Here is a 24,248-nt window from a genome sequence, read left to right as displayed (position 1 = left end):
GTTTGACATAGCGTTATATGTTAGGCAGAGATCAACTTGGAGTAGGCGATATGCTACAGAGTAAAGCTGGAATTTTTTGAGACAGTCAGTGTTGGGCATCTGCTTGTGGCCAGTAATCCTCTTTGTGAGGTACTTCTGTGGCCTTTCCAGCTGCTGCAGATGTCTTGTGCAATACATTCCAAAAGGGGCATTGTACTATATAATGGGTCTAATGAGTGTCATGTAGAGGGGAACAATAATCTCTTTTTTCATGGATGAGAACCCTTTTGTGATGAGGTGTGCCACGTAGAAGGATTTCCTGACTACTGTGGCAATGTGATTATCAAAAGAGAGACTACTGTCCACCTAGGTCCCAAGGTCTCTTATCACACATTTGGCATTAAGAAGACTGACACCTATGTGGTAGTTCATGGGTACAGAGTTTTTACCAAAGGAGATAACAATGCACTTTTTGGCATTGAGCTTGAAGCCATGGCTCTGACACCAGGCATATGTCTCAGTGAGGCTCTTCTGTAGGATGTCCACATCATTTGGGGCCTTGACTATAGCTCCTAGTTTGCAGTCATCTGTGAACTTTATTAGCCAGAGTCCTTCTGTGTTATCCTGTACTTCAGAAAAGTAGATCCCAAACCGGAGAGGTCCCAGGACTGCTCAGGGCTAGGGTCATACCTGCCTGGGCTACATAATCCGAGATCTCCTCCATGTCTCTTTTCATGTAGTCCAGGGAGGTATGTCTCAAGTCTTTCACACCCACATGTAGAATGACATTTTGTACTTGTTGTTGAGGGACCTGAGTGCATGCATTATGTGGTGGATCCTGGCACCTGACAGGCACCTGACTGTTACTTTCTCCTTATTCAGCCTAGTGAGTGGGACATCGGTGTGCCTCACTATTGAGTCACCTATGACTAGTATGTTGGGCATGCTGTTTTGCCTTAGGGGCTTTGGCTGAGTGGCACACTGTTTATGAGAGTTATGTGTCTCGTGATTAATGTTGTGTTGTGGTGGTTGAGTGTGTTTCTGCCTTGGAGACCACTGCTGTTTGGGTAGATTTTTTTGAGACCCTCTGTGAAGGTGGGTGTGTGATTTTTGTTTTTATGTGAAGGCAGTGCTGGTGTGTGTTGTGAAGGGCTATGTGTTCTATGAGGTGTGGTACAAGTGTTGACCTTCTCCTCTTGACCAGCTATTCCAGTCTTGGATGGAGAGTGCGTGGCTTCCAGTTTGGATATATAAGTGCATCTCTCGCAAGTCTGAGTGTTGGGAGGTAAGAGGAGAGGGTTGTCTGTGTACATGAGGCAGTTGCTACATTGCCTCAGGATGCCCAATATTCAAACCTTGCTTCACTGCCTTTTTCCAGATTCTTAAATATGCAACAGCTCTGAACATGATAGCCATAGCATAAGCATTCTCACATTTAGAGCACTTTTTATTTCAAAACTGGTGGCCATGAGTTGTAAAATTAAAATCCTGCTGTTTTGTAACCTCTTGAATATACAGCCATTTGAAGTGCTGTTTAACTTAATTGTAACAATGCAGTGGTTATCATGTTTCTTCTAATTTTAAAAACCTTCACACCTACTTATAGCTACAGCTTCAATTTATGTCTCCAGTGTGATTGCCCAACATTCCATTCACCCAACTAATACCTACAGCTAGTAGGTTTTCATATTTCAATTTTTCATATCCTTCTCCCACCTTCAATCATATTGCCATTCACTGTCCTAGCCCTATACCTCAAAATAAATTTCTTTACCCACAGCCCATATGCATAATACTAGTCCTTTTAATACACTGACTAACTCTGTCCTCCTTCTATTGTAAATTTTAATTGCCCACAATGTGAGACCCGTAATAAGATAACCCATAACTGTCTCAGCACAATTCCTCATTTGCATATTACAACCTGCCTATGAGTGCAGTCTGAAACAGTATAGAACCTATGTCATCATCTGCTAATGTGTTAACTTGCCCAGGTCATTGTGGTTTCATCCATTCACAAAATAAATAAACAAACAATAATTTCTTGCTGATGTAACTGACCTGTGGCATATTCTCTTGCTCAAGAAGTCAAAAGCAGTTTGCAGCATTTAGCTGCACTCTAGCTCTCATCTGCAAGTTTACATAATGTTATTGTAGGCCTTCACAACAATTTTTTTTAAAGTGCAATGCCTTGCACTTCACTGACTAAGACTTTAAAAGAGCTGTTATTAAAAGTGTGCACTCTATACAGTCCTTTTCTGGTGAATATGCATGACTGGGACGGTAAACCTGCACACATTACTTAGGCTAATGCTGTCAGCTACCTTTGAATACGTATATCGTTTGCAAGCAATTGCTGAAGTGTTACCTCTTTTTAAAGAATGGTCCCAGGGCAACTCATGAGAAATGTCTCTTCGCTTGCTGAGACTAACCCAGTTAAGACAGACATAAATACTGATGGGATGAGGTGATGAGGGACATTGCCTGAATGCACATTCTTCTTCAGACCACCGATGGTATCCAGCCATTGGCTTGTTTCATTCTGCTTGATTTCCTTAACTGAAATCTTTATCAAACATATTCTGTATTTCTTATAACTGCAATTTTTAATCAACAATTCTGCACTTGGCTGTTGATTTCCCTGACTGAAAGCATATAATACACATGTAAGTCTACAAGTAAGAAAAACAGGAAATGCAGAAAGGTACATTTAAGCAGTATACATTGTTTTTAACCAGAAGTGCTACATAAAACCAAATGTAGAATATATTGCAATGATCATAAATATCTGTTAAACATTTTGCAAAGAAAATTTAGTGCAGTGCTATAATATTTGTGATAGAAAATGTTGTTTTAAGATTATTCCAGTACAAATTAACTTTGTCAGCACAAAACAACTGCTGCATTGAGTAGGAAAGAGATTAGAAACATTTGACTTCAGGTGTGTAACAGCCGTACGTGCTTTGTCCTTTTTAGTATGTGCAGATAAGGAACCGGAACAAGAAAATATGCTTTGATGAAAGTGAAAGTAATATCGAATATCTAGATCATGACGTCAACTGAGATGCTCCCCCCAATATATACAAACACATACACACAGACCAACGAGGTTAATAACTGCAGATGTCAATCGCATAGGGAAATAATTTAATACAGCTTGGTAAAATTGGTTGTTTTATTTTGGATGATTATCAAACAGGCATTTGTTTGTTAATACCTTTTAAAAAGGCACACACTGTATCACACAGACAAAAAAAAATAATTTTATATCAAAGCTAAGTACTGCGTTTTATGAAAAAGTCTGATAAGAACCCCCTATCTGTAAACTTCAATATGCAACACCATTCCAGAATCTAACATTCATCCATCTTTTTATTTGCTTTTGTGTTTTTATTAAAGAGTACTGGGCAGACAGTAAAGCGTGACACAGAATAACTTAACAAATGAACAACATTTATTACACCATATAATTGATTCAACAACTTTGTGAAATAGATAAACAGTCAACGACGCTAAGTAAAAAAAGTAGACTGATAATTTGTATTGCTACACAATGGAAAACATACCTGCAGGCAGGGTATACCCACTGAAGCCAGTAAATAAAAATGCCACATTATGACAGCAATGCATCACAAACTATGAATAATGAAACATAATTTTTTTAAGTGATACATAGGTTCATAGGATCATAGGTTGCTACTAGGCTAATCACCACTAGGACTCTTACAAGCCTAGCTGTGCACCCAAACCATTTGGGTCCCAAGTATCATGGGTGTCTATACTGGAGGGAGCATGTTATTAGGGAGGTACCAATGGATTTTTATGGGGGATGATACGTAGGACAATACTTTGACTGCCTCTGTCTATAAGCTAGGTGGGAACTAGACTGTGAGTGCATTTACAATTCAACATCATCTGGTTTTTACAACCATGACAACAAATATTTAGAAGCCAAAATTAAAACATGCACAGATCCAACAGAGGGGTAAAATCATGTCAAAGTACTAATAATTAATCCACGGCTTATAAAGCCACTTATAAGGTATTACTGACTTACAATGATATCTAACTGATTTGCTATGCAATGACTAACAGCAATAAAATCAGGGAGGTAAAGCAAAGAAATGTACTGGTCATGCTAAGGCCATCACAGGGTAGGAACGAGTACAGAAGCAGAAGGGTTGTTTGCAATTAATATATTATGATGATCCTGAATGGACAATCCTCAGAAATCCATATTATGGCCAAAATCCAGCTAGCTACACCTGCAGAAGGTAAGCACTGACAAAGAACTGTCATTTCAATTTCCTCATCAAATAAATTCTATACCCTGAATTCTGAACCAGAGCATAGCCTTTCATACCAAGCTGAAATTGATTAAAATAAAACCCTTCTTAAGCTCTGCTGACATAATTTAATGCTTGTATATTAGGAGCTCCCTGCTCCCACAGGATAATTTTCCAGCAGACAGTTAGTTATCCTGATTTGGCATTTAGATGGAAAATCCTAGCGTCACTTGGAAACTGTTTACCTTGCCTAGAAATAAAATGTTAAAGACAAGTGTACAGTGACTATGTAATGCAGCATGGACATTCACTCATTTCACTACTGTTTGCAATAATGAAGATACTGTACTTTCCTTTATGCAGTATCCCAGAGTCTTGTAGTTATATAAGACTGTTCAGCTCTGTCCGTGTCTGCATCATCTGTAGTTGTTGGTATCCTGTCACAGTTCAGCTCCATATAACTTATTATTCTTTTTTAGACATTACCACCTCATGAAACCATGTTTATCAGCCCTCTAACACATCATCTATAAACCCATTTCCCCTCAAGACCCCTGGCATCCTAGAGAAATTACTAATAGTAAGGATTTTATAGCTCTTGTCCAACAGGGATTACATTTCCCTTCTTATATTTCTAACAAATACACACATCTGTCACTTCCTAGAAAAAACAGTGCAATGCACAATATTACTGGACCTGTTATGGGTGCATGCTTCTTCATACCTACAACACCACACCATTTGTGAACACCTTAGCAGGCTCATGTTACCTGAATGTCAGGTTGCAGGAACTACAATATCTGGCTTTCCCTAAATGAATGTCATAAAGTAGGAGTCAACCAACACCCTAAGGGTGGTCTTTCACTGATCATTCACTGTCTGTCATTGCATGCAACTCCTCTATTGCCAAAGTTGCATAGTCATGGCTCCATCTCTCTTTGCCATGGAGGCAATGCCCAGGTCATAGTTGACTACTATGCAACTTTGGCAGAAACACATTTCATAACCGTATATTTCTTACTTATTTTGAAAGTAAGCACATAGTGGTACTTTTAAACTTCATCTCATGCTTCCCATAATGTCTTTTACCCCCTTATATAAGTCTGACTGTTACAGAAACAGTTTAAGCTATTTCTGGCTAGCAACCTGCCAACTGTTACTCATACTAAATTTCACATTTGTGGAAGAAAGCTTTGCTTCTTCTAGCATTTACATCTTATGCATAGAAGCTATTACCATTCAACTGCTTATCAGAAAACAGGAATGTATGTTTATCGATAAGTTATGAAAACAGATTGTTTTTATTATGACACAAAATATGAACAACAATCTATTGATCACAAATAGCTTCTCATTGGAAATTGAGCATTACCTATTTGAAAAAGTCTTTCTGCAAAATTTTAAAATTCATGGTGTTTCATGGAGAAAAACAACATTTTAGATATCAAATAGCAAAATTCCACACACTAACACATACCAATTTCACTTAAATTAAAAATAGATATTAAATTAAAAAAGAAAATCAAGCTGATGTATCATTAAAGGGTTACTTCATACACAAGCCTCCACATAAAAACATCTGGACATGTGCACATTCCAGATGTAGTAGTAGTATTCTTACAAAAATGACTAAAAATAGTTTCATCACTTATATGGGTGTCTATATAGGGAGCATTATCTATAAGTTGTGCATGGACAGTTCAATTTGTGAGAAATAATGTTATAGTGTAATGGCAACATTCTGTGCTTGGACTCAATCCAGTGATGCAGACAGATAGAGCCCTGAGTAGGGCCTAGATGACCCTGGACCAGTTAGTAAATTGTGCATCTGACAGAGCCAGCAAGGTGGCCATTCTCATTCTGGCTGGGTGCTGCTATGGGTAGATCTCCAGTTACACTGTAGTGTAGGCCAAGACTTACAAAAAAATCCCAGGTCTGAGCATTTGGGATAGTTGAGGAGGTGTGGCTGCTCTAGGGCCTGGAGCAAGCATGATCTCAGGCCATGGCTCACGCCAGCATGGCATCAGCATGCTGTGAGCAGGGTTTGGAGAAAAAGCCTTGGCATTCTGATCTTCATGCATAATTTTGACATCTTTACTCTACTCCCTGCCTCCATCCAAGACCACAAATTTCAGCCTCACTTTAGGGTAATACTAGGGATAACCCTGGTTACTCCAGTTCCTGTCTCTCATATCATAAGTTGCTGAGAAGAGGTTGAAAGCATGGGAGAGAGCTAAGCAGCTACTAGTCAATATAAGGCTGCCAGGAAGTAAAAAACATATATATATATATATATATATATATATATATATATATATATATATATATATATAGAGAGAGAGAGAGAGAGAGGACTATTGAACAAAAGTTCAATAGTCCGAATCCACAATACCCGAATGCACTTTAACAAAAGCGTTTTCAACAAAAAAATGCTTTCATTAAAGTCTGTTCAAAAAAAAAAAAAACCCATTAAATTTTGTATTATGCAGGGGGGCAAGCCCCCCTGCACCCCCCCCCATGTGGGGGGCTGTGCCCCAAACACCCCCCTACTTTTATATTCTCGCTCTGAGGTTGCACTACAGTGGGGAAAAGGGAATTCTCCCTTAACCGCCCCGTAGTGTGACCGGCACGACCAGCATACATAACTGAAAGTGCTGCTTCGGTAAACAGCACTTTTGGTTATGTATATTCGGTGATTTCTGCTTTGGCAGAAAGTGCCGTCAGGGATCTATATGGATCCCATATATATATATATATATATATATATATATATATATATATATATATATATCGATTTACTTTATAATCTCGCAATCTCGAAATACTGAAATCTCGAATTTCAGTATCTCGAGACTATAAAGCTGAACATTCACAATATTGAAACCCCAAAAGTGCAAAATTCAAAATCGTGACTTTTAAATACACTCTCCACCACACAAGCAAACATGCATACACCTTCTTACCCACACTACAACAAACCAACAAAACACAAACAAACACAACAATACAAATACACACACCTACCCTACATATTTTATTTTATTTTTTATTTTTATTTTATTTTACATTTGTTAACCGGGCTAGTCCAGCTGGATATATTTCCATTTTCAGTGGAGGCCTGGGGAGAAAAGCTCCAGTAGTAACACAGAGATAATGTAACACTTAAAAATAACCAGTACAAATTATACAAAGAAAGGATATTAAGAATACTTAGTAATGAGTATTAATGAGAGGAAAAACTGACATTAATGTCCTATAGATATCAGAATTAGCTAGTCACTGTGTAGAAAGGATATCTGAGATCAGATACATTACATTCAGAGGAATTACATTACTAACATAGGTAGTTTAATTTAATTACATTACTAACATAGGTAGTTTAATTTAATTACATTACTAACATAGGTAGTTTAAATTAATTACATTACTAACATAGGTAGTTTAATTTACTAGAGATAAATACTACTTCTGGAGGGGTGAAGTAGTAATGATTGGTATGAGGAGGCAGTACAGAGAATAGCAGTAGAGAGAGCAGAGGAATTAGTCAGGGTTGCTACAGGGACATACCCAGCAAGTTTTAAGATGTTTTTTGAGCCTTTGTTTAAAGAGTTGCAGGGAGGGTTGTAAAGTTAGATCTGGTGGCAGAAGATTCCAATTTTTTCCTGCAGTATTGGAGAACAAGGAGTCCCCTGCCAAGTTGTTTGACTTGCTTGTGCTAGCAAGACGTTTACTAGAGGATCGTAAGGAGTTGAGATTCCTATAGGGAGTAATTAGGTCGGTAAGTATAGGGGTGTTGTTAGGTTGGTAAAATATCTTATGAACAATGGTAAGTTGGGATAGTATCAAAATGTTGTTTAATTCTAACTAGTCTAGTTGCTGTAGGTTCTGACAATGGTGTGTTCTAAAAGGGTTTCCAGTGGCAAATCTGGCTATATTATTATAGGAGCTAGTTAGTTTGACCAGATTACTTTTTTTAGGTTAGTATATATGGGTGAAGCATATAGAAGAGTTGAGATTAAATGGGAGTGGGCAATTGTAGTTCGGGATGCTGAGGTTAAGAAGGGTTTTATTCTATGTAAGGAGCCCATCTTTCTATTTACTGTTTTAATGGTGTTGCTAATATGGTTATCAAAGGTGAGGTTGTTATCAATTGTGATACCTAGCAGTTTGGTGGTAGAGTCTGGGGCTATAATGGTGTCATTGTTGGATTTAATTGTAAAGTTTATGGGGCAGGACTTAGTGGAAGGTGTGAAGAGTAAGAGTTTGGTCTTTTTGGCATTCAAAATGAGACAATGTTTCAAGAACCAAGTCTCTACTGTGTTGAATACTTTTTGAGTTAGGGAATGTAGTTCAGATGTAGAGTTGGCAGAACAGATGAGTGTAGAATCATCTGCATATTGTATGCAGGTAGCTTGAGGGATTGCTGAGTGGAGGTCATTGATGAACAAAGAGAAGAGAAGAGGTCCTAGAATAGAGCTCTGAGGGACCCCAAGGGAGACGGGCAGGTGGGAAGATAGCTTGTTTTCCCAGAGAACTTGTTGCCTGTTGTTAAGGTAGGACTTGAACCAGCAGATAGCCTTGGTGTCTAGAGAGAGGGATTCAAGGGTATTTATGAGTAAGGGGTGGTTTACCATGTTAAAAGCTTTTGATAGGTCAATAAAGAGTGCTGAAGTGAGGCGATTGTCATTATTGTTGCGGTTGATAAAGTTGGTGAACGAAAGGAGAGCTGTGGTAGTACTATGAAATGGTCTAAAACCATGTTGGCAGTTAGCTAAAATGTTGTGAGCTGATGGTGAATATAAGCAGCATAACATATATATATATATATATATATATATATATATATATATATATATATTTATATATATTTCAAAAACCTAGCCACTTCTTGCTTTGTTAGTCAATTAGGCCTGAATTGTATGTCCAGACTAGATCAGTCATGGGCAAACCTTGCATTACCGATATATAGGCTTTATATATTGCTTAGCTATGTTGCTGTCTTGCAATGTGAGAGTTCTGAATTATTTTTTAAAAGGAAAAAAGCCTTTGATGTGCTTATGATAACAAAAAGAGATATGACATTTCTAAAGACTATAACTGCCTTATTCCAAACTATGTGTTAACAGTCAGGGCTGGATTGGGAATCTCTGCTTTTGCTAAGTCCTCAATGAACACATCATCCACACTGCTTTATTACAATTTCAGACAGATGATATGAATGACAACAAGATAGATTAAAAAGCTGGTTTGCATTCTACTGGGAAGCAAAGGATGGACTACTAGTGCTTTTATTCGACCTTATTCAGAAAAGCTGTCTTTGTTTCTCTAAATGTTTAAATTGTTTTGGCCCCTTTGTCCAGGATAATGATCTACAGAGATTGGTTTCTTTCTTTAACTCACAATCTCCTCTGACATACTGTCTCCCCCTCTGGAATGGTACCTCCAACTTGAACTAGAGTTGAAGAAGCAATCAAACCATCTTAAGTGTGGGATGGAGGCAAATGATTCCTGACTATGTGTCATTCACTTCTAATTGTGGGAGGGGCAAACAATGAACACATGAGCACTCCCACCAATGATGCTATAGCATCTACCCTCACCTCTGCAGTTGCACACATTGCAAGACACTAATGATGCTCTTTAGATAACATATTGGAAATAATAAGCAAAACTCTTAACTCATTAGCACCTGTGTGGTTTGGAATGTTACACCTGTAGCACCCCACACTCAGCTTGCATTCCTCAGCAGTTTCTGAAAAATAAAATGAAAAAGCATATGATAATTTAGTGTAAATATTTTGTGAAGAGTAAAAGTTATTAAAACTGCCAAATAGCAATGTTATCAGTAAGAGGTATTCTTTACAGTGATAACCATCCATGCATTCATAATCTTTCCATAAATACTATAATATATTATAATGCACACAAACCCCTAATTATATTTTGCTAAACTTTCACAAACAAAATTTTATTTTTTGGTAACTGTACAACCTAGACATGTATTATAATTAGAACATTTTATTGCCAAACATAAGCTTTCATATGAAAATAATTTCCTCTATGAGTGCATGGTTTATTGAGATATTTAAAGTAAAACAAAAACATATGCTTAATTGTATAAATAGCAATATAAGTAACACTGAATGACTATCTCTCTGGATGTGTGACTTACAGTATAATATTAAATACTTTTTTCTTCAAAAATATCTATGATTTCACCTGATGGTATGCAACAGTTTGTAAATCACTTGTTGTTGAAGTTTTAAATACATATGGAAATATTTTATTTTTAATAATTACTAACAAACAACTAGTAGTACCTCATGTATAGTGTGATATAAATAAATGGACATTGAAAATGAATTTTGGTGTCTCCCACCATGACATATCACACCATACCCTTTAACAACATGCAGGAATATCAGTAATGAAAAATGATCACAAGCATAAATTATGAATAATAAGTGACAAATAGTTATTAATTTCTCTACTACAATAAGTCCTTGATTAACAGTCTTAGTGCCATTTTGTTATTAACTCTGTGCTTTCTAATATTGCCTACTATTACCTGGTAAGCTGCTTAGTTAATGAAAGTAGACCCAAAAAGGTTTAGAAGCCATAAGGAACTATGGGTACGAACTGGAACTATAGAAAAAATGTGTTCCCTGAATTACATAATACCATTTTCCAAAGCAGGTAGGATTATGTAGTAGGTGATTAAAACTTTAATTATAAGGGGTCTGAGGCACACTCTTTTCAGACTGACTAGATGCTTTATGTTATATACTTATCAGTGTGCCTTTTGTGTTGTTTTACAAATAAAGTATATGATTGTGAAATAAAGCCCAGATCCATTTATAATGTTCACAGTAAGTCACACTAAGATGTGTCCAGGAAGGTTTCCTTACTTTCAGTTGACAGTCTTAAGGTAAAATTATGATTTATTGATTTTCAAAGTCAAAAGTGTATCTCAAAAACATACAACAAATTTATTTTTTGAGGAAAGGAAAGTCCCATGTACCCCACGCACACCCAAAAACCTATATATACCAACTGCATGTTTACAATATTATGGGAGGAAGTGTAAAAAACACACTGAAAGTGCACAAATGGTGAGACAATCCAACTAACTGTGGTTAGTCAAAACACAAAGTAAAATGTCAAACAAAACTCTGCTCAGCAGAATATGTTTCTATGAAGTATACTCATACTGTAAGATGTTATAGTAGCAATAAGGTATTCCTTGATAATATGTTCCTTGTTAAGTTGATGAAGCTTTGCAAGCAATACAACCACTCTGATTTGCTAATGCCACATGGCAGCCTCAGTAGCTCATAAACTAGAACACCATAGGATCATACCTTATTTCTTAATTGGGATAGTTAGAACAGAATCTTGTCGTGTTGTGGGAGAAAGCAGAAAAGAAATCAAGACTGACAATCTCTAACAGGAAAACCACAAAGGATTTACTTAGAAGAGATAGGAATGACAAAATCTGGAAAAGTACAATAATGTCTGTTAAAGCAAGGGCTGTGCCTCCATATGGACATTGTTTCATCAGATATGCTGTTTCATTCAAGTAAAGAAATAAAATGTAATAACAATGTACACCAGATGAAACAGTCTGAAACCTATATTATTAAATGCATTTTCTATATATGGTGGGTATGGAAATTAATTATTTTAATAAAAGACTTAGGAGTCTTGTCCATAGTGAAAAAACTGAGGCAACAAACATGCTAATAGGGATATATTTTGATAATGATCGCAAAAAAATATCAAAGAACCATAATAATATATGTTCTGTGTAAATGAGGTCAATAACTATGAAATGGAAAGATGAGATATGTCTTATCTATGCAGTAAGATGTTCTTCATATTTAAATCTGACAGGCTATACCCTAGTGGTTTATGTAAGGGCAGAGTATTTAAGGCATATTCTAAAGAGACTCAGGCTTACAGATGTTTTATTTTTATTCTTTGCTATTTAAGTACCTCATATTTAAATTTTATAATGTGTTAATTTATTAATGGGACATTGTTGCCATTCGGTGCACAATATTGGTGTTTAAATAGAATCAGTACTAAATGAACACTAACTTACCTTAAGACGTGTTATGTTAGGCCAAGGCCCTGGGAGGTTACAGTCCTATTAATGCTGAATTGCACCACAACTTTCCTTGCTGCTATTTCTAGACATCTTGTGCAGTACACAATGCCCTGTTTGTTACATAGTACTAGCTGAAACAAGCTCTTTTGAATGCCTGTTTACTTGGGTCAGTAATGTTTTATTTAAGCCTTGCATCTGACATAGTAGAGAAGGCCAAGCTAATGACATAATGCACAACAGAGATGGCTTTGATCTTAACTGCTGTAGTACAAACCAAATCCAAAAGTTTGTTCAGGGACTTATTATTTATTTTATTATTTATTTGACATTTGTTTACCTTGAAAGTCTGACTGAATGGATTCCCAATTTCTAGGTCTAGGGAGAAAAGCTCCTGAGTCAAATATATTATTACTGAGCAACAATGTTCATTTTCATATACAAGAAAGTATATCACATACAAGAAAGAACAGCACATCATGTTTTATATATTATAAGTGAGACATACTTGTACATTAATTACAGGCTTTACATAATACTAAGGAGACTATATAAATGCAACATGAGGTCCTTACAAATTATATGATTCAGATCAGTATGATGCAGTATGTTAATGAAATAATCATGTTAATTATAGTAAAGTGGTGAGATAGGAGGGGAATTACGGGTCTAGGCAAGAGATGGAAGTAAAAGATAGAAGCTTGTATACTCAGAACTAAAGTAAGAGGTGTAGATAGGGGGGGCAAAAGGTATAAAGGAGACAGAAGAGATAGGTGGCTCTATAGTGATAATAATAGTGAAAGGTATGGGTAGGAGGGGCAAGAAATTACTAATCACATAAAATATAAATAGCATGATGGGTAATGCTATTACAGTTACAATTTGGAAAGGATGAAGGAGTTGTTTGTTTTACCTGGTGAACACGAGAAGAGCCATATATTTTTCAGATAGTCTTTAACAGAAGGTATGAAGGATTTGAGGGATATCTCTGTCCTCATACATGTGGTGATAGTATCCCATATTTTTGCTATAGAGTAAGAATACAGAAAATACCATGCTAATTTGGTTGGTTTATGAACAGTTTGTTGTATTTGGTTATTTAATCACAGGGGATGCTTAAGGGAATTTTTTTTATATTATATTATATTTATAATATCTATATTATATTGTATAGGTTATGCTCAAGATTGCTTTCTTTAAAACTCATGCAAATTTGCTTGTAAGATCTGTACTTTGTTTTCTAATAGGGTGATTTGGTAGAGTTAATTTATTGACTCTGAGACTGAACTGATTAATTTTTTCCAAAATATGTCTGCTACTGTTGTTGAAGAGCAAACTGCAATGTCCTCCCTGTCCATTTTCATAGATCTACTTCATCCAAATGAGCAAGTCATTTCAGTGGTCAGACCTGTTAGCAGTACTTCCTTCATTTTAATAACATTCAGTTTTCCAAGAGTCAGCTTTTGTTGCTGTTTTGAATTCAAACAGATTCACTACACTTTATTGAGGTGACTCCTGAGCATACATCTTAACTGTTCAGATTTTCACAGAATGTCCAGATTTTTGCCTCACACTTTTGGTTTGTCTCTCATAAAATTGCTGTTTTCTACTAAATCATTTGAGAAATAACTGAGGATTGATGTCAGAAAATAATGAAAGACATTTGAGTTTCAGACTTCAATACCCTTCAGAAAATACATGCTAATACAAAACTTGTTGTTGTACCAACCTTCTACGTTTGGAAGAGCAATATTTAAAAATTGTCCTTATTTTAGAGTCTTTTTCTCCCCATCGTTTATGGTTTTGTCCAGATTTCATTCTCTAAGAGGTTAAGAGGTATGCTCCTGACTGTTTTTATTATTCTTGTACCATTTGCTAAACTCTTTCTAATGTTCTGAATAGAAAGCAAAGTCATCATCTTCTTTCGGCTGTTCCCGTTAGGGGTCGCAACAGCGGATCATCTGTTTCCATTTCTTCCTGTCCTCTGCATCTTGCTCTGTCACACCAACCACCTGCATGTCCTCTCTCACCACATCCATAAACCTTATCTTAGGCCTTCCTCTTTTCCTTTTACCTGGTAGCTTCACCCTTAGCATCTTTTTCCCAATATACTCAGCATCCCTCCTCAGCACATGTCCAAACCAATGTAATCTTGCCTCTCTGGCTTTGTCTCCAAACTTTCCAACTTGGGCGGACCCTCTAATATACTTATTCCTAATCCTGTTCACCCTCCTCACACCCAGTGCAAATCTTAACATCTTCACCTCTGCCACATCCAGCTCTAACTCTTGCCTTTTTGTCAATGCTACTGTCATATAACATAGCTGGTCTCACTACCCTATTGTAGACCTTTCCTATCACTCTTAATGGTACTTGCCTGTCACAAATCACTCCTGACACTCTTCTCCAGCCATTCCATCTTGCCTGTACTCTCTTCTTCACCTCTCTTCCACACTCACCATTACTCTGAACTATTGATCCCAAGTATTTAAACTCATCCACCTTCGCCACCTCTACTCCTTGCATCCTCACCATTCCTCTATCCTTCATCTCATTCACACACATATATTCTGTCTTAGTCCTGCTGACCTTCATTCCTCTTCTCTCTAGAGCATATCTCCATCTCTCCAGGGTCTCCTCCACCTGTTCACCATATCTCTCTCTCTTCCATCTTAAAATGGATAAAAACTTGCATTATTTCTTTCAACTTCTAACATGCCAGTTTTGTAACTTTCTCTCAATCTCTCCCTGTCTCTCTGTGTGTTTCTTTGATTGCATGCATGTCTATGTGTGCATGTATACACACATATATATATATATATATATATATATATATATATATATATATATATATATATATATATATATATATATATATATATCCTATATGACATAACATATGTAATCCAGCATTTTATAGGAATGAGGCAGGCTAAAGACATGCAGTGCTATCATGTGCATGTCTTAGGACTTGTTAAGCTACATTAGCTACATGAACAGTGCACCAGTATTACCACACTGTGAAATAAAGAAAGTCATATGCAACAGAGGATCATTTGTTGTTAAATAAAGTCATAAAAGAGAACTGTAAAAAGGGAAGGAATCAAAGGCATGGCATGGATAGATTACAAAAAGCATTTGAAAGTATCCCACATTCGTGGATAAAGAAGTGCTTACAGATGTATAAAATAGACCCTATGTTGATTAATTATATTACAGTGACCACGAAACAGTCACAAACCACTTTGCAGCTAAGCCATGGTAAAGGACAAATTATTATTCCAGGGATAAAAATTCAAAGGGGCTTATTTCAGGGTGACTCTTTGTCACTGTTGATGTTTTGTCTTGCCCTCAACTCATTAAGCTGTCTACTTACCAGATTAGGTCATGGCTACAATTTGGCCCCTAGAAACAGCAAAGTGTAAAGACTTCTCATCTTCTTTTTGCGGCTGATTTAAAACTGTATAGTTCATCAGATGAAGAGCTGAAAGCACAACTGCAAACGGTCAAAACTTTCTCATTTGAGATAAGAATGTCATTTGGTCTTGATAAATGTGCAAAAGCGACATTTACAGCAGGAGAGCCACAGCACCAAGACAATATCAGTCTTGGAGAGGGTTGTAGTTTGATAGAACTTGAGCAGGATGCAGTGTATGAATATTTGGACATTTCTGAAGGACTGACAATAAAACATGAACAACTACAATCAAAACTAAGGAATATTTTGGAAGACTTCAATTAATAATGAAAACAGCCCTGACATCTAGGAACAATGTGTAAGCTATAAACCAATTTGCTGTTCCTGTTCTAACTTACAATTTTGGGAGATTGCCTAGCCCCAAAAGGTATTGGATCTGTTGGACAATAAAACAAGAAAAATGCTTCACGCTTAGAAAATGATATAAAAATCAGTGTATACCAAGATTATATATTCCTTATTCTGAAGGAGGTATGAGCCTCCTCAAAATTGATTACAGTTCATGTATAGATCTGCAGTCAAAGCACTGCATATATATCTGCTGACCCACCAGATCCAAACATAGTGAAAGTTTTGAAACATGAAGAGAACAAGTCTAAGATGACTTTCCTGCTAAGTTTAGCATATGCATATCAGTGTCAAACTGGAATGGAAGCCAAACCAGAAGTAGACAAAAGTCAGACAGCAACTGAATGTGCCAAAAATCAAAAGAAAGAACATAAGGAGAAGAATCAGATGAGAAGGATGAAATGTGAAAGAGGCATAAATGTAGTTGCAAGTAGAGAAAACTCCTATAACAACCTAGTGTTGATCAGGACCTGATGCATGTATGGTTAAGGGGAAGTGAATTTAAACCAAAAGATTAAAGGGTAATATTGGCGGCCCAGGAGAGTGGGCTATATATACATTGGTTTACAAAGTCCATTCAACATGTGGGAGAAACAGACAAATGCAGGTTCTGTAAAACAGAACTGGAAAGAGTCACACATCTTGTTGCTGGGTGTGACGTACTAATGGCATAGGGTCTGTATACAGAAAGACATAATAATGTGGCAGGACTGTTGCACTGGGGATTGTGCAAATATTATAATTCTGAAGTAGCTTAGAAGCACTAAAAACATGAGCAAAAAAGCATTATAGAGAATGATGAAATTTGTATCACATGGGATTACCCATTACCAACACTTGAAAAAGTGGATGCAAAAAAAAAAGATATAGTAGTCCATGAAAAGAAGGCAAATGATCTTTGAAATTGCAAAATTGAGTGATTACAGAGTCTTATATACAGAGAGAAACAGTCATAAAATACCAGGATTTGCAGGTGGAAATGAGGGCAATGTGGAAGAAGGATAGCCAGGCAGTTCCAACAGTAGGAGGAGCAATGTCTTATAAAAAAGAATTTACAGTCATAAATTAGATATGTTATTAATACATGTAACTCCATATGAATTGCAGAAGGAGTCAATTTGGGCACCTAGCAGGTGCTGCAAAGAGGACTTTGTCTAACATCAAAGACTGAAGCAATACAATAAACTCCACATTATCCAGGACTTGAGCAACTGGCATTTGATTGACTCATATGCCAGCATATGAGCTAATCAAAAATCGCACAGTGAAGACACTTCTTCTCAATGTGAAACAGTCCCGCATTGAGTAGAAGTGGCTCCTCTTTGCAATATTTGATTGGCTTACATGCTGGCATATGAGTCAATCAAAATCCCAAAGGGAAGCCTTTTTTGTTCAAAGTGGAAAAGCCTGCTGTTCCGGATTGAACAGAAGAGGGTCCGTTTTGCCATTCTTGATTGGCTCGTATGCTGGCATACAAGCCAATCAAAAAATTCAAAAGGAAAGCCTCGTCTGTTCAATGCAGAACAGCCTGCTGTTCCACATTGAACAGAAGAGGCTCTGCTTTGTCATTTTTGATTGCCTCGTATGCCGGTATACGAGGCAATCAAAAATCGCAAAGCATATCTCAAGCAACCAGCACATAAACTTAACCGGCATCTACCAATTGAAAACATTTGTGTCCATAATCATCTTAATGGCACCCAATAGATATATATATATATATATATATATATATATATATATATATATATATATATATATATATATGTCAAATAAATTGGTAAAATCAGACTGTAAAAATCATTAGGCTTTTCAAAATGACAGTCAATAACACAGGAAGCTCAAGTTCAAAACGTTTTACTAGTGTACACCAGGAGGCAAAAAACTATACAAAACAAGTATAGAGTTTTGACTAATTACATTCAGGAAGTATACATCTTTTTATACTATTTACAATCAGCTTTGCCCACCTTACTGACGGGGTCAGTCACAGGGCACTTACATCATTACAGTCTACAATATTCTATTCATAAGAAAGTGCTGAGGTTATACTTTTTAAAAGTTTTCCCATGAGAATAATACAGCCTTGCAAGGCACCTGGTCAGTTACAATGTCTTTCTGTAAATGTTGCTCTTTCAAGGTTCCAGGCCTGTTCGAATACAATAGTCAGTTCATTTCTTAATACGTTCCTTTGTCTCTCTGGTAAGCAGCTGTACTCTATCTTCGATAAAGCTCACAAGGCCATCCTCCTCAGTGGAAGCAAGAAAGATATACATGCATACATATTTATTTCTCTCTAACCCAGCAGATAATAATTGCTGAAAGACATAAGCCTGCTGAGCTGGCTACTGCCAGGGTCAGAGTTTAATCACACTGCAGCTAAGCTTCAAGCAATTACATGCAAGATCATTTCTACTGCCATATTGTTAAATAGAATTAAATGCATTACATATTATACTGTTTCTAAACTAGCACTACATATATGTTTAAGTACATATTTTTCTAACATTCTCCCTCCTTTTAATGCTTTTTATTCTATTCAGAAACATAAACAATATCATATCGTTCCCTAGCCTTTTCCTTTAAGGACTTTTAACTAGGCAAGCCATTTAATCTATACTTCAGAAAAAGCATCATCTGAAATCATTCAATTTCAACATTTTTGTAAAAAGTTTCAGTAACAGATATATCAACAAAACCTTTGATTAATCTTTTCATGCAGGGAATTCCACAGCAAACACATGCTCCTATTAGGAGTATACCCACACAAATAGCAATTAAGATGTTCATCAGGAGGGAACCCCACCCCCCAAACAGATTCTGGAAAAAGTCCGCCAGTGGGTTTGGGCCTGGTTTAGTCATTGCTGATACTTGCTGAATTACCCCTAGGTGATTATTTGTCTCGTGACGATTCTCAGGGATAAAAGCACAGCATTCTTCTTCGTGTACCACCTCTTGCCGCTAGGGTGAAGTAAAGAGCCATTCGATTTGGTAGCACAACAGTTCTCATTGCATTCAGTTCATCAGTCACCAATTCTAGGGCGGAAAAAGTTGCATTACTCATTACTTCGAGAAGTCTTGACAGCTTCCTCAGCTCCCAGATCGATTTGACTGCTCCATAGGCTGGTAGTATTCCTGCCCAGGATATAACACTGTTGCCCAAGTCCATATGAGTCAATTTACTTTTGTCTTTTACTGAATTATGGTCTTTCCAACCAGCTTCGATCTTCCCAACTGGACTCACAGGTTTCTTAACTGGACCTTCAGATTTTCGAGCTGTTTCCCTTACATTTCGCATCTTACCCAAAGGTAATTCTGCAGTATGTCTTATTGCTGGAACCAGATAACCCAAAAAACAACTGCCGGACCAATTCTCAGGTAACCATTTATATGCTTTTTTCCCACAAATAAAATCATTACTTTGGTACTAATATGGGTTATCCCTGCATGAAACATTTTCCTATCTTTAATAGACAATTGTTTAGTTAAGACTGGATTGTCACGTACTGCATTTAATGTAGTTTTCATTGAACTCAGATATGAATCATAGTTAGTATTACAAACAGTACCCCCACTTCTGACTTTAATGTAACATTTATAAGACATTGTTATATTACAATTACTCCAGCCCATCTGGAGAGTATAATTTTTGTAGAAACATACAACTCCTTTTTGTGTGACAGGTAAAAATAAAGCTATTTTGTCCTGTGATCTCACAGTTCCTGTATCAAAAAGCAAATTTTCCCAAGTCTCATTTATCCCCAGTGGGACAGCGGACTTAACAGTCCTCCATATGCTGTTGGTATAGCTGTACAAACCCAGCAATTTGAAATGTTCATAGTCTCTGCATACACACGTTTCATGGCCAAGTATGTGTTAGAATTTGGATGCCAGTCTATAGACAGTTCATCACATCTTTTCACTTTCACTTGTGTGGTTGAGTGCAGGAAAAAAACACAATAAGAGAAAAATTGTCACACTTATAGTCAACAAATGCACAGCTAACAAAATAATTATGCAATAGTTCTGGGGTTGCTCTGCTTTTCTGTTTGCTTTACTCTTGGCCATTTTGCCCTTCAGTATCAGTCACAAAGTTCTTATCAAGTTGAAAGTTCTTTTATCTGAAAAAGAGTTAAACTGCAAAACAGATTTATTCATTAACAGTTTCTTTATATAATTAGCTAATGAACTGTCAGCCTCCTGCTCTGCAGGCATGAGAGCTTTCCACTGAGGCACATAATATGCTCTCCCAAAAAACATTTTAGAGGGAGTCAAACCCTTTACATTTATTTAGTTCTATGAAATCCATACAAATAGTGTGGAATGGGTATGGTGGTATAGGAAAACTTCCTTGCTTGTTTTTAAATGCTCCTTGTGCATGGTGCTTGTTACAGATATGACAAGCTGCACAAAATTTTTGTGTGTAATTTATGTATCCATATGTCTGGAATATTCGATTTACTAACTGTACCATCCCCCCTGTTGAGACATGGCTCTGCCCATGGCTCAACAAAGCTGCATATCTAAATAAATTAGACAGCAATATTGTTTTTTTCTCTTTGGAAATGTACAGTCCATTTTCAAGAATTGCACCTCGTTTTACCCATTTTTGTTTTTCTGCTTTTGTAGTAAGCATCTGCATTGTTTTTAACATGTCTAAATCTAAAATCTCAGAGGGTTGTAATTCCTCATTCAAAAATAAAGTTTCTGAGTCTGAGGCTGCTTGCTTTGCAGCTGCATCAGCTTGTGCATTACCTTTTGAAATCTTATCCTGTTTTGTATGAGCTACACATTTACAAATAGCTACTTTGGTAGGTAACTGAATAGATTCTAATAGCTCAAAAATAAATTGCGCATGATTAATAGGTTTTCCACTGGATGTAATCATTCCTCTATTTTTTCATTGTTGTGCAAATACATGTACTGTAGAAAAAGCATACTGACTATCAGTATATATGTTCACTTTCTTGCCTTCTGCTAAAGTACATGCTCTTGTCAAAGCTACCAGTTCTGCTGCTTGAGCATACAAGTTGTGTGGCAAAGTTTGTGCTTGTAAAATTTCACTGTCTGTAACTACTGCATACCCCACCAGATTCTTACCTGTAGGACCCCTTCTGCATGAGCCATCCACGTAATATGTCACCTCAGCATCATCCAAGGGCACATCTGTAAGATCTTGTCTAGGTAAAGCTAACTGTTCATATGAGGTTGACTCAGCAGTATGGTCATACATGAAAGATGTCTAGCAGGAGAAAGGTATGCAACTTTTTCTTGTAGCAGAATTATTGCAACTGCATGAGGCATTCTCAATGTGAGAGGGTGGAATAACACCACTGAGGCTGAAGCCTGCACTGCCATTGCTGCTGCAACTACTGCTTGTACACAGTGAGGCAAAGATTGCACCACTGGGTCTAACTGTGATGAATAGTAAGCTATGGGGCATTGCTTATCCCCATGCTGTTGCTTTAATACTGATGTCATGTACCCTTGCTTACAATCTACGGCCTGAAAGAACCGTTTGTGATAATTTGGAAGTCCTAAAACTAATGAAGAAGCTATTAACTGCTTCAACCTACAGAAAGCCATTTCTGCTTTTGTTGTCCATTGTAAAATATCTTGTACTGCCATTGGTGTCTTATATATCAAATCAGTCAGTGGAGCAGATTCCAAAGCATAATTTGGTACCCAGCTCCAACAAAAATTAGTTGTACCTAAGAAAGACATTATTTCTTTCTTAGTTGTTGGTTTGGGTGCTTGCAAAATTGCTGTTTTTTTTTTTTCCCCTTCATCTAGTATTCTACCTTCATTGGATATTACATATCCCAAGTATCTAACTTGTTTCCTCCAAAGTTGTAACTTACTTTTGTTTACTTTGTGTCCTTGTATTGCTAAAAATTTTAATAATGCTACTGTATCCGCCCTGCACTGCTGCTGGGTGGGGCTGCTAGCAAGATGTCATCTACACAAAGTAGAATTTGACTACCTCCCGGTGGGGTAAATCCTGCCAGGTTGCTAGCCATTTCTTGTGCAAATATTGTTGGGCTCTTACAATATCCCTGTGGTAGTCAGTATATGTATACCTTTTACCCTGAAATGTAAATGCAAACCAATATTGACTATCAGGATGTATAGGTATTGAAAAGAAAGCATTGCTAATATCTACCACAGAGAAATACTTCTGTTGTGGGTGTAAACCATTCAACAAAGTATGTGGGTCTGGCACCGTAGGTGCTCTAGGTATTACTGCATTATTTACAGTTTGTAAATCTTGTACCATCCGCCATTCCCCGTTTGCTTTTTAACAGGAAATAGGGTGTATCACATGGTGAATCAGGAGATTCTACCAGTACTCCTTTTTTGAGTAATGCTGCTATTATAGGCTTAATTCCTACTTCTGCATTCTTTCTCAAAAGGTATTGTCTTTTCTGTGGTCTAAAAGCTGACTTTGGGGTAATTGTAACTGGTCCTGCTGTTTGAATAAGCCCTACATCTAACTTGCCTGTTGACCACAGAGTTGTTGGAATTTTACACAAGGCCTTTTCTTTTTCTTTTAATAAAAATGCTAATCAGCTGTCCTCACTAGATTGCAAGTGTACAGCTGTATGTGTCTGTGTCAACCAATTCAGTTTTTGTTTTTGTATCCCTTGTCCTGACAGTTCTAAATCAGTCTGTTTTCCCATCTTGTTACCTTTTTTTCTAAGTCTGCCCATTTAACACTTTTGTTTTTTGTCAAGCTGACATGTGGCAGTCTATTGGACTTATACAATTTCATGAATTCCTGAGGTAATGAACAGCTTACTACACTGTTTCCCTCAGTATCCCAATATAAAGTTCGTAATATTAATCTGTTAGCAGGATTTTTTGAACAATTCTTGTTCATATTCCTTATCAGGTCCCGGTGTGCTTACAGTAGTATAGAGTACAATGTAACAAATGCTGCTGATCAGTGTCAAGGGAGGGTACCTTACTGATGGCTACGTTTATCAGTTCTTTGGTTACTGCCCCTGGACCAGTAACTAGGTTCTGGCTGTACCAATAATAGGCTTCACCCTCCGATCACACCACAAAAAAGCATCCATTTGTCTTTGTGCCTCCATATCCTGCATGGTAGGAACTACTGCTATGCCAAATATCTGCATAAGGTCTCTTCTCAGTAAGTTTACTGGATATTTTGCAGAAACTACAATTTTATTTTTCTGAGTCATACCTGAAACAGGGTCAGTTATTGCTATATTATGGGAGAGTGGTTCCCTGTATAGTTGTCCATTTGCTGCTTTTACTAATATATAATCAGGTGATTCAGAATGTTCTGGTAACTTGGAGGGGTGTATCAAAGTCCGTGATGCTCCTGAGTCACACAGGAATTTGACTTCCCTTCCCTCCACCAGAAGTGTCACTTCTGGTTTTGTATCTGCTAGGTAGAGCTCCAGGCTCAACAATGCTAAATCTAAAATTTCATTTCCATTTTCATCCTCTACATCTGTTTGTACTTCCTCTATTCCCTCTACTACATTTACATTTTCTTTTTGTTTATTAACCTTTCCTGATGATTTTTGATTGTTATCACTATCATATAGTCAGTCCTCATCTCCTTTATCTTCTGTCATTGCTTTCTTATTTTGTTTACAGTCCCTAGCTAGATGCCCTTTTTACCTGACTGTAATACAAATACTTCAGCTCCGTCTTCAGCAGTGAAGACTTGTGCCTTTTTTTTCTTTTTACTATTAAAGTGTCTTTCAGCATGTCTAGCATACTCAAGTAAGGCTTGCAGCCTGCTTGTTCGTGATCTATCATATGCTTTGTAATAAAGCTACTGATAGGGGCAATGCAACCTTTTAAAAATGCATTTTTTTAATTGTTGTTTAAAGCATTCTAATAATCTAGCATAATATCCATCTATTGTCTCATTTTCCTGTTGTATGCATTAATTAATGCAAGTCCAGTCTGCTCTAAGTTTCCATTTCTCAGAGATTCTCTGTCAGACCTTTCACTCTGTTGTCTAAAAATGTTTTTGAATTTCTAAGCTTCTGTTTTTCTACAATTTGCTTCC

This window comes from Protopterus annectens, chromosome 17.part0 (genome assembly GCF_019279795.1).
Source record: "Protopterus annectens isolate FY-2018-M chromosome 17.part0, PAN1.0, whole genome shotgun sequence".
Lineage (NCBI taxonomy): Eukaryota > Metazoa > Chordata > Ceratodontiformes > Protopteridae > Protopterus > Protopterus annectens.
This window is presented reverse-complemented; position numbering follows the sequence as displayed.